This window comes from Crocodylus porosus, unplaced genomic scaffold (assembly GCF_001723895.1).
Source record: "Crocodylus porosus isolate Cpor-Errol unplaced genomic scaffold, CroPor_comp1, whole genome shotgun sequence".
In the NCBI taxonomy this organism is placed as follows: Eukaryota; Metazoa; Chordata; order Crocodylia; family Crocodylidae; genus Crocodylus; species Crocodylus porosus.
This window is the reverse complement of record NW_017728940.1, coordinates 3,219,903-3,231,442: the sequence shown is the minus strand read 5'-3', so window position 1 is coordinate 3,231,442 and position 11,540 is coordinate 3,219,903.

The following is an 11,540-nucleotide window of genomic DNA, read 5'->3' as shown; positions in this document are numbered from 1 at the left end:
CTCTGCCACAAGCCCCCCAAAGCCCTGATGGCTGCTGCAGCAGCTCGTGATTGGGGGCTTTGTTTTTTTTTTTTTAAAGAGCCAGGAGCTGGAGCCAGGCAGGCAGCCATTGACGGGGATGGGAGAGTGGGCGGGGGTCAGGGGGAACTCAGGAGGGCATGGTCCCCCACCATGGTCCTCTCCTCCTCCTCCAGCCCCATCCCCCGCCCCCTACCTACCAGCATGGAGTCCAGGTCCAGTTCCCTGAAGCAGCGAGTGGGGACTGCCCGAGTCTCTGAAGCTCTCTGAATATTTTCCAAATTGATTTAGAGAGCTTCAAATTGATTTGGACCTTTATATTGGTCTCCTGATTCGATTTGGATTTAGAGATTCAACTGCTGAATTGGGCCGAATCTCCTCTGAATTGAATCAGCACCCGAAGCTTTGCATAGCCCCATTGTTTATCCAATCTAGTTAGAAATGTCCCAAGGGAAGGAATTTTCCCTGTGTCCCTTAAAAGACTATTCCATAACCTAATAAACCAAGCCACGAGAAACTTTTTCTTGATATACAGATAATTTTCCCCATTCTGCCTTATCCCAATGATCCTAATTATCCTGAGTATTCATACCTGTCACATACCTTTGGTTCAAGTTTGACTCCTCCTTCTTCAAATTCCCACATAAGCTTTTGTATGTCTGTGTACATGCACTTGGATATGAGATTGAGTTTAGAACTTTTTCTACAGCACAGCATAAATAAGAAACAAGACAATATAAGGAAGACTGTATATTCACTCAGCCTCAAAGGCAACCTACAGTCTGGAATCACAAAAAAGAGATGTGAAGGTTCATGCAAAATTATACTTATGCCTGCAGATCCATGGCATATGTAAATAACCATGCATCCAATAGTACTGGGTTCAATTTTGCAGGCATTGCAATGCATATTTTTGTGGGCTGAAAGCTAGGCCAAAAGTTCTCAAACAGTCAGTGGTGGTCACCAAGGTTCCTGTTGGCTTTACTGATTTCTGGACTGAATGAAAATAATCTCTTTATAGCAGCAACATGCAGGCTATGTCAGAGTTTTGCTGACAGAGCTAAAACCAGTTCTCAAGATGCAAATCAATTCTTGGCAAGAGAAAAATGCCAGGGAAACAAGGGATCTTTGGGAGACAGAGAAAAAGCAGATTGCACAAACAGTGGAAGTAAAAGAAGAAATCTTGAAAATCACACATCTGTGATTGTTCTCAGTCTGCAGAGTGCCAGAGGAGCCTGACAGCTCCATTCTCAGCCATGTCGAATGATATTGTGTGAAACGGATTCATTACAGAAATAGTGGTGAGGCTGGGTGAAAGATTTTGGGAAGAAATACACTTCTGAAAAAACTCTAGCTGCATCTAGCTGTTAGATATACAGAATGCCAGTCTGCAGGATATACCTGCTCACTGGTGTGAACAACTACTGACAGTGGGTGCATCTACATGAGACTGTGCAGTAGCTGAAAAATGCCGTGCACTAGTGCATCACAGCACGGACAGCACTAATACACTACTGCTCAGTAGTATTAGGCTACTATTGGCTGCATTATTATTAGTAACTCCAGTTACTGCATATTTATTTAGTATTTGCTAATACAAGTACTAAATAAATGTGCAGTAATGACTGTGCAGTAGTGTCTCACGTAGATGTGCCCTATAGTTCCCAGAGCCACTCTTAATTTATGCAGCTCTGATTCATTTTATCCAAGAACCGAGGAGGTAGAAAGATGGCATATAGGCAATTTTGCCTTGGCTGTACTCTGCCAATACTGCACTACTGAACCTTCTGAGCTGTAGCCCCAGGGAGTGGGAGTAGCCAACCTGTGGTATGGGTGCCACAAGTGACATGGGCAGCTGCTGTGTGTGGCATGTGAAGCCTGGGCACTCAGTAAAGGGAGGCTCTGGAATGGAGGCAGAGAGCCTTGAGCCTCTGTCTGTGTGGAGTACAGCATGGGCATGACACGACTGGGAGAAGAAATCTCATGTCTTACCACCAAGTTACACCTTCCTTGATCCTGCAGCTGCCACCAAATTCCAGGCTTTGCATCCTTGCTCACCATAGAAAACTGGTGGTTGTGTGACTAGGAAAGGATTAACCTAGTTCCTTCTTTACAGTGATACCTCTCTTGCAACTGCATCAAGTCCCCAGTCTGTATGGCCCACAAGCTTGATCCCCCCCATCTCCATTCTGGTGCCCCAGGATGCAAACTCTATCAGGTACAAGCCTGGGGTCAGGGACCAGAGTAGCCCTCAGGGACAGCTGGGGCTTGTGGCATATCATCCAAAAAGGTCCCAGGCAACATCACCCGGGCCATAACTGCTACAGAGACTGCCAGACTCAGCTTCTATCTATCTATGGATGGCTGAAGATCCACAATGTGTGCACGTGTATGCTCACATGTATGAGATTGTTCTATTTTTCAACAACTTCCAGAGCTGCAATCTCAGAAACAAAACAAACTTTCAAACATTTTTTGGCAGGAGAGGCAGATAGTGGCCTCAGATATGAGAGTCTTATCCATGTAGTGCCTAGTTCAGATGAGATATTTTTATCCCAAACCGCTTCAATTCAGCCCATAGAATCCCAGAGGGATGAGAATCCTTAAGAAGTAGAGCTGGAGGGACCTCTGGAGGTCATTTAGTCCAAATCCCACAGGATCATCTCTATCTAAACTATCCCATGCACAATATTATCTAACCCATTACTAAACTACACGATCAACCCTATCATACAACCTAACCTGTCACACGTGAACCATGGGACAATGGTCTCTCTTACAAAATGTTTCCAAGAAATCTTCATTGAAAACAAGAACTGTTTCAATGAAACAGTTCTGCCTTGATGAAACCATAGACTTACAAAACTGTTCTGACCAGTTCAAGTTAAAATTCCAGTGATTAATTTTGGTCTCCTGCCACCCAGCCAGGCCCTCCCTATAGCGGCAGGACATGGCCTGACATGCAGGGAATGTGCGGAGCTGAGCTGGGTCCTGCTGGCCCTGAGGCTGCTCGTACCGCTTGGTTGGGCCAGGCAGCATAAGCAGCCCCAGGGCTGGCAGGACCCGGTTTGGCTCCATGCAGTCCCTGCACGCTGGGCCAGGCCAGGCACCATGAGCCACGTGGTCCCCAGGCTGTTCGTGCTGCCTGGCCCGGCGCGTGGGGACTGTGTGGAGCCAAGCTGGGCCCTGCTGGCCCTGGGCTGCTCGTACTGCCCAACCCGGCTCAGCATGGGGGGACTGTATGAAGCCAAGCCAGGTCCTGCCAGCCCTGGGGCTGTTTGTGCTATCACCATGGGCCTGGCCCAGCTGGGCTGAAGAGGGCCCCCAGGACCTGGCTAGCCAGGGCTGCATGCTGTGCCAGGGCCTGTCACCATGGGCCCAGCCCAGCCAGGCTGCAGAGAGGCTCCAGGACCCAGCTGGGCCCAGCACATGGTCCTCACATGCCATGCTGGGTCCTGTCACCATCAGACCAGCCCAGCTGTGGGTGGCAGGAGCAGCCTCAGGACCAGCAGGACCCAGCTGGGCTTAGTGCATTGTCCCTCTGCTGCTGTGAAAGGTTACTTATGGGCCATGGGCAGGAGTGGCGGGGGCCCTCCAAGGTAAAGCTAGGACCCTGGGGTGGGGGGGCCCTCCAGGGTGCCTGGAGCCCTGCGGGGGATAGGGGTTGTGGCCCTCCAGAGGGGAGCTGGGGCCCTGTGCGGGGGGAGGGCATTCCATGTGCTGTGTGGGGGACCCACCACTCATGAGCAGCACCCCCACAAGGTCCCACACACCCCCAGTCCCCCTAGCAATTGTCCCACACCTACCCACAGACCAACCCACATCCCTCCACACACACCCACCCACCTTCCCACACACCCCTTCTCACCCCTTTTCTGCAAACACCAAATCCCCCATCATGCACCCGTCATGTGTGAAGAAAACCAAAAGCACACATCAACACATAAAGGTATTTAGAATTTATTTTTTCATGATGACAGAGACATTGGTAGGCTTCCAAATTGCTTTAACATTGTAAATATACCAATAAAGCATTACCCATCTGATCTCTCTCTCTCTCGCCCTCTCTTGCCCTCTCTCAATATATGTGTGTGTGTAGAGTGTTTTTTTTTTTGTTTTAACTGCGGAAGAACATGGAGTTTAGGGTATTTTTAAAAATGGATTTGGGACGCTGCTGCAGCAGTCTAGCTGGCACAAGGGGTAGTGTCCCCAGGTACCAATTGCCTGGGCCCCAGAAGCTCCTGAGAGTGAGTAGCCCCAGGAGGGATGCAGGGGCTGTACTGGAGTCTGTTTTGTCCCCTCACACTTTCCCAAATGAATACTGCAATTCTCCAATTAATACTGAACCTGACAATTCTGCCCACCTCTCTGCAATCCCTCAGCATTCATACAGCCTCTACATCCAACTGATGTCAATCCACCCAAGTCCGGTTTGCCCTGCTTAATATGACTTCAGCCTCTGTCGTCAGTTCTGTTTCCTCGGAAGAGCGTCGTGTAAGGAAAGTCTGAACATCGAATCAAATTCCACCTCCAAAATCAATCCCCAACCTCTACATCCAACTGATGTCAATCCACCCAAGTCCGGTTTGCCCTGCTTAATATGACTTCAGCCTCTGTCGTCAGTTCTGTTTCCTCAGCCCCCCCCCCCCCAAATTAATTCTGATCCTCGAATCAAATTCCACCTCCAAAATCAATCCCCAACCCAAATCTCACCAACATTGCTTTTCCTGCACACACTCCCACAGCCTATGATGAGTAGTACTCTGGGGATGTCTTGGCAATTTGACTCTGGGCTGTCTTGGCAATTTGACCCTCTGAAAATGATCAGCTTTGCCTGGTAGAGACCCTCTGATGGGCTGCCTGTTCCTTCTCCTGTGTGGGGAACATATTCTGGGAGCCTCACACAGCGCAAAAATTGAACAGCAGAGCTATGAGCAGTGCAATATAAAATCAAAGCCACTGAAAAAACTTCTTGTCAGTTTGCTTTCACAAGAAGTCTCTATTCACTTTAAAGATAAAGGTAGCTCTGCAGCTCATTCACCATCAAGCCCTCTGCAAGGCACTCGAACGAAAAGAGCATGCTGAATAACAGAGCATCTCCCATATCCTTACACCAGTCATGGCCTTAATTCTGTGATCAATGAACACAATGACAAAGCTATATCCATTTTAGTATATAGAGCCATTGTTGCACTAGGCTTCACAGTCTGCCTGGTAATAAGAATGGTGTTGCTGAAATCTTTCTCCAGATAATCTCATGGGGGTGTAATCTAGCCTATTCCCTCAAACCACTAAAACACAATGGAGCATGTGCCTCTGAGATTTTGGCCACATGGCTTAAATACAAGGATATTTGTGCCTATGCTCCCACACTGCCTTCAGATTTCCAGGACTTGTTAGATCATAAGATGGATTTGCCCATAAAAGCAGACAAGAAGGGCTAAAGTAAGAGTTTATCAAGAGCAACTAGTGTCTTCAAATAACTCAGTTTTAGATGCCCAATTTGAGATCCAGTGAGAAAAGAGGATTATTTTCACAGGATGGACTTTTCAGAAGGTGTTTTCTGAAAAAAACTGGTCCATGTTGGGAACACCAAATTGCTAAATACTTTTGAAAACACTTGCTTTTATGGAAGGCGTGTGTCAGACTGATCAGGCAGCAGGCAAAAGCCTTGCTTAAACTGTGCCAATGAGTTTATGAAGTTAGTGTCTTGAAAATCGTACCATACCATCAGAGCCAGTGTCAGGGCTGACCAGCACAGCCAAAGAGCAGGCTGGCTCAATGTATGAGGAAAATATAAATACTAGGGCTGGGCAAAATTTTGCCTGGCATTGAGTTTCAACAGTTTCACTGTGTTTCGAGCTTGAAACAGCAAAATCAAACCAAAATAAAAGCCTTCGAAACAGCTTCAATACAAAACAAGGGAACTTGAAACATTTCAAAAGTTAATTCTGTGATCAATGAACATAATGAAAAAGCTATATCTATTTTGGTATGCTGATTTGCCCTGAGCCCCGCACCTTTGATCTGAGGAAGATGCAGGGCTCAGGGCAAATCCGTTTGTGCGGGGAGCTACCCCCAACCCGATCCTGCGTGCCCTGAACGTAAAGAAGCCACCACCCAGCATGGGATGTTGGTTGGGCCAAAGGAAGGGAGTGCAACTTTCAGTACTGGGGGAAAGGAAAAAACACTTGTATGGGGGTTGCATTAGTTGATCTCCTGACGTCCCTTCCAACCCTACTTTTCTATGGCTACAGTATAAGATTTCAAGAGCCTTTTATTACATCCCATGAGTGGTAGAAAATGGGCTTTACAATAAATCAGAGTGAGTCCCCTTAGTCTACTGGTCAGATTTCCTATTGCTTTGCCTCTTGTAGCCTCTTGTGTACACTCTGTATTGGTGGAAAGAAGGAAGCAGGATTTGGATCAGTAAAGAATCTGGCCTAATGACTTTTAGAAGTAAGTTCAGCTCTTCTGAACTCTGATGCAAACACCTTGGGAATACATTATAGCCAATATCTACCTTTTCCAAGACCCCCAAATTGAGACTGACATTGACTTTAAAGTAGTAAGATTAAAAAAGAATTCCTAGATACTTCAGGGGTTTTCTTATTTGCCTTCAAGTCTCTAAGCTTATAAGGAGCTCTGAAAACATGGTTTCAACCTTTTCCTCTACAACCACAAAGACTAGAAGCTGAAATTCTTGTGTAATGAGATAACTGCAGGAGATGGAGATTTAAATACAGCATTAAATGTATTGAGATTTGCAATAAAATCATAAAAGTCAGGAATACCGGGGGCATTCTATACTAAGCACATACTTGGGGTGAAGTGGGGGACTTACAATGTGGACAAATCAACCCAGAGAGAAAATCCCACCATTCTCCAAAGATTAGGTAAAAGAGCCAAGTGTTAGTTAGCAGAGTTACTGTCACCAATCAGATGCCCTGCAGGATGGTACTTATCTCATTCGAGTCACTTCTATTATAACAAAAGGCTATTTGTGATCGAATAAAAACCACTTACAACTAAAGCCAAAATCTTTTGGCATGGGAATAGATTTTAATAGCAATTTGTAACACTAACACTTCATAATTGCTACTAATGATTGGTTAGGCATTAGAATCATTTTCTCCAGTCAATGTCATGCATTTCATCCTGTCTCAGGCCTCGCATTAATTCACTGTTCCTTATAAAAAGCAGCATATTTCACTTGTCCCAGTTCTCAGTGGTAATTTACCAAATGGACAGTTTGAGGTGCTAATAAATTTAGGTTGTGCAAATTACTATTTGTCATTTTAGCGTTGATTGGCTAGCTGGAAAAAATGATTCAACAGCCCACACATGGTACAGGGAGTTCATCTGCATTGCCCTCTTTTGCCATGAGTAATTATTTTAATGATGAACTTTGTACAGGTCAGAGCTCCGATGATAAAATTAGAATAGCTTTATTTGTCTCTCAAATTATTTAGATTTTTTTTTAAATTGACAATAAAGTTGGGAACTCTTGCGTACGTTTTATAATAGTTCTGGTGTTTTATTGTTCTGCAAATGACAAAATGTATTGGGGAAGTATATTTTCTGTGGCACTTTTTCATTTATTATGTATATTAGGCTGGAAATAGAGGTGATGATGATGACGATAGAATCATAGAAAATTAGGGTTGGAAGGGACCTAAGGAGGCCATTTAGGTGCCCTGTTCATAGCAGGACCATCCCTACCTATATCACCCCAGCCAAGGCTTTGTCTATCCAGGTCTTAAAAACTGGATGAAGAATCCACAGCCTTTCTGGGTAGCCTGTTCTCACCCTTCTGGTGAGAAAGTTTTTCCTAATATTTAACCTAAACGTCCCTTGCTGCAACTTGAGACCATTGCTCCTTGTTCTGTCATCTGTAGGGACCTATCAAATTCACAGTGGAAGTGGGCTGCATGACAACTGATTTAATTTTGCAGGCTCTCCCATGCTCACTTCCTCCCGTAGCTGATTGGCTGAGGGGCTCCTGTGGCCCTGCTGCTTGTTCCTGACTGGTCAGAAGGCAAAAATGGCACCATATTTAAAACTATGGTTTTCACCTCTGCCAAACAGGAGTGAGAGGTGAGGCCCATCTGCCAGGCAGCATGGAGCTGCGAGGGAAAGGGATAGAGGAGGACGTGCAAGATTAAAGAAGCTTCCATGCAGTCCTCTTCTGCCATGAATTCAGTAGCTCTCCAGTTATCTGCCACCACTGAGAATAGTATGCCATTCCCGCTCCATGCATTTGTGTACAGACAGACACCCGGGGTAACTTGCCAATTCCCCTACTTTCTTAGGAAGAATGAGAAGGCCTCCCTGTTGCCCCCTCCTGCTTGTACTTCCTTCAGGTCACCCACTTCCCTCGAGGTTTTAGTTCTTATGATGATGGCAATACCTTATTTCTATATCATATTTTTGCAGTACTCTATTTATTAGTAGATATCAATCGCTTTACAAAAAGATCATGCTGTTAGCTCTGTTTTACAAATATAGTATAACCTCATAAATCCGGATATCGAAAATCCAGGATTCTCAAAAATTGGTACTCTGAAAAAATATGCTACACTGGATTGCGTGCACTACACTACACTATGCTGGAAAAGTACACTACACATACTAAATACGCTGCTCGGGAAGCAGTGGTGGCCAGTCCCAGAGCAGCAGAGGGGGAAGCTTGCACACGGCAGCTGCCGTTGCCATCCACCACCCCACACTGCTGCTCCGCATGCAGCTGCTGCTCTGGGCCCAGCTGCCACTACCCCCTCCACTCCACGACTGGCTGCCACCCTGATTTAAAAAATCTGGAATTTTCAAATTTCCAGCAGGTGCTTGGTCCTGAGCTTGCCAGATTTATGAGGTTATACTGTAGTAAAACTGAAACACGGAGACGGAATATTTCATTGCACGAGATCCTGTAGAGCAGTGGTTTTCAACCTTTTTTCATTTGCAGAACCCTTAAAAAATGTAGGTATTCTCATACTTTTGGTTGATAATAGTCTTCTTTCATGGACCCCTTAGACATAGTCTGTGGATCCCCAAGGATCTGTGGACAACAGTTTGGAAACCACTGCTGTAGAGAGATGTAATAAGACAGAGTCTATACCCTTACAGACTCCTGACAAAGGATAAGTTATCTCATTTTAGAGACAGAATAGAAGTACCCTAAATTCCAGAGTTAAATTGCACTATTGGAACACCTACCTGGAATGAGCTGCAATTCAGCTCAACATCAGAAAATGTTTGACTTTAGAACAAGCGAAGAAATAGAAAAGGAGACTCGAAACTGGATCTGAATTTTGCAGCTCTGCCCTGCCTCTAGTTCATATGCCCAGAACACGTGAAGAAGTGAAAACTTTGTGCCTTGGAAAACTAGTGTTGTGATAACATCTCTGCACCCTTCCAATAGACTTTTGAACAACCTTTACACCCAAGAGCTCAGCCCTATAGCAACTGGAGGGAGAACTGGTAGTGTAATAGCATAAGTTGTAAGATACAGCTCTCTCAGTTGGGCAAAAAGGGTCCTATTATGGGCTTAGCTGCTGGCCTGACCCATGAGTTTTGAATAGCAAGTCCAGCTCCTTCTGCATCTCTTTCCGCTCATGCCCTTTCTCCATTTAGATTGGAGCAGGAACTGCCTTTTGCACTGGGCTTTGTCCACTGCATAACACAATGGAGGTGTGATATCAATAGATGCCATTATAATATCAATACTACTAGGATCCATAGTCAGCTTCTGTCCTCCATGTAGGCTTTTTATTGAAGTGACATGTGACATATTCTGTAAACATGTCACACATATGACCCATGCTTGCTGCACCAGTGCAAATGGGGCATTAGTGTACACAGTTACCTGGACACAAAGGTGAACATGCATGGGGCGAATCCAGGAGATGCAGGGTAGCAGTTGCACACCCCCTTTGATTTATGCTCCATCTAAACTTTAAAACCAACTGCCTGGAAGGGGCGGCAACATTTCTTTTCAGGCAGTGCCGAGAGAATCAATTGACTTCATGGCTCATTATCATCTCCCGGATTCCTGCTAATCTCTCTCCACTCCATAGGTGTTCATAACTCTCTATCTTTTTTAATAGCCTTGTTGTTTCACTGTTCAATCTACCCTTCCTTCTGTAATTTTGCTGTCAGTCAGCCATTCCTGGTAAGGTTCTCTTTTATTTCACAGCCCTGCTGACTGTTTTGATCTCTAGCTAAAAAACTCAGGTATGGTAATGTTAGCTCAGATGGACTGACAGTTAACTCAAATGACTGACAGTAAAGTATTGGGACCACTGTCAAGAGAATCAAGACACCTAGATGTTGTTTTATGAATCTGAATTAGAGATGTACATTTAATTATAATGACTACAGGACTACTGGCACAATATTTTTTGACTATTTTGACTATTTTTGTCTAGTGTTTTTTATTTCTATAGACTCTAACAGATCTTATATCCACCCAGGGGGATGCACAATCTAAAAGTGTTTCAGTGCTCTTTGAAAACTCACTGATTCTGCTGCTAGGCCATTTAAGCAGGCATAAAATTAATAGACCAGCAGCAAAGGGAAATCATATTCTGACCTTTCAGGCAGTCAGATTTCAATTTAATCACCAGGCACTTTTGTTATTTTTTATCAGTGTACCTACAAATTAGCCATGGTGTCACACCAGTTAAGAGAAAGTAAGCAATTAGATGAACTATCAATAGTGCTGATAGCAAGGGCTATTTTGGGAAAGAAAGGATTAATTAAAACACACATGCACGCGCGTGCACACACACACATACTATTTTATTTATTTATATAAAATAAATAAATGTGTATGTGTGTGTGTGTGATAGCAACAGAACCAAGGGAAAAGGATTTTTTTCCCCCTGATTTTACTGGAAATAGATGTGTCAAGAGAGATACAAGAGCTGAAAGCACATCTGGAATTGTGAACTAACCTTGTTAACATGCTAGGTAATTACCTAGTACAGGGGTCATCTCCAATAATATCTGAGCAGAGAGATAATATTCTTGGAGAGAATGTAATGGACAAGGGAATTTTTCCTCTTCCTAGCTAAGGGAATTGTTCATGTATTCCAGACTTTACTAAAGTGAGGTCTAGGTCTACGTTAACAAAATTGCATTTAATGAAAACTGAATTCTACTAGCTAAGGGATGGGTAGATGGAGAGAGAAAGAGAGTTGTAAAAGAACAGATAGTTTAGTATGAAAGATATGCAGCCTCCTGAAATGCAGCGTTGCCTATATCACATTTCTAATAAAAAAAGAAAAAAGAAAGCTTGTCTTTTAAAGAAACTTTTCATGAGAAAAGGGCACTTGGGACACCTAGTGAGAGCTGGAAGCAAGAACGTATGTGCCTCAGTCACCCACAGAGGAGCATTTGGCAGGATCAGAAGCATGTACTTGTCTCTGTGAGGCTAGTTTGCTTGATATACACCTGTCAGTGAACTGCTTCAAAGTGGAAACCTGGAATTGGATGCCCACAGAGATATTTGACCATAAGCT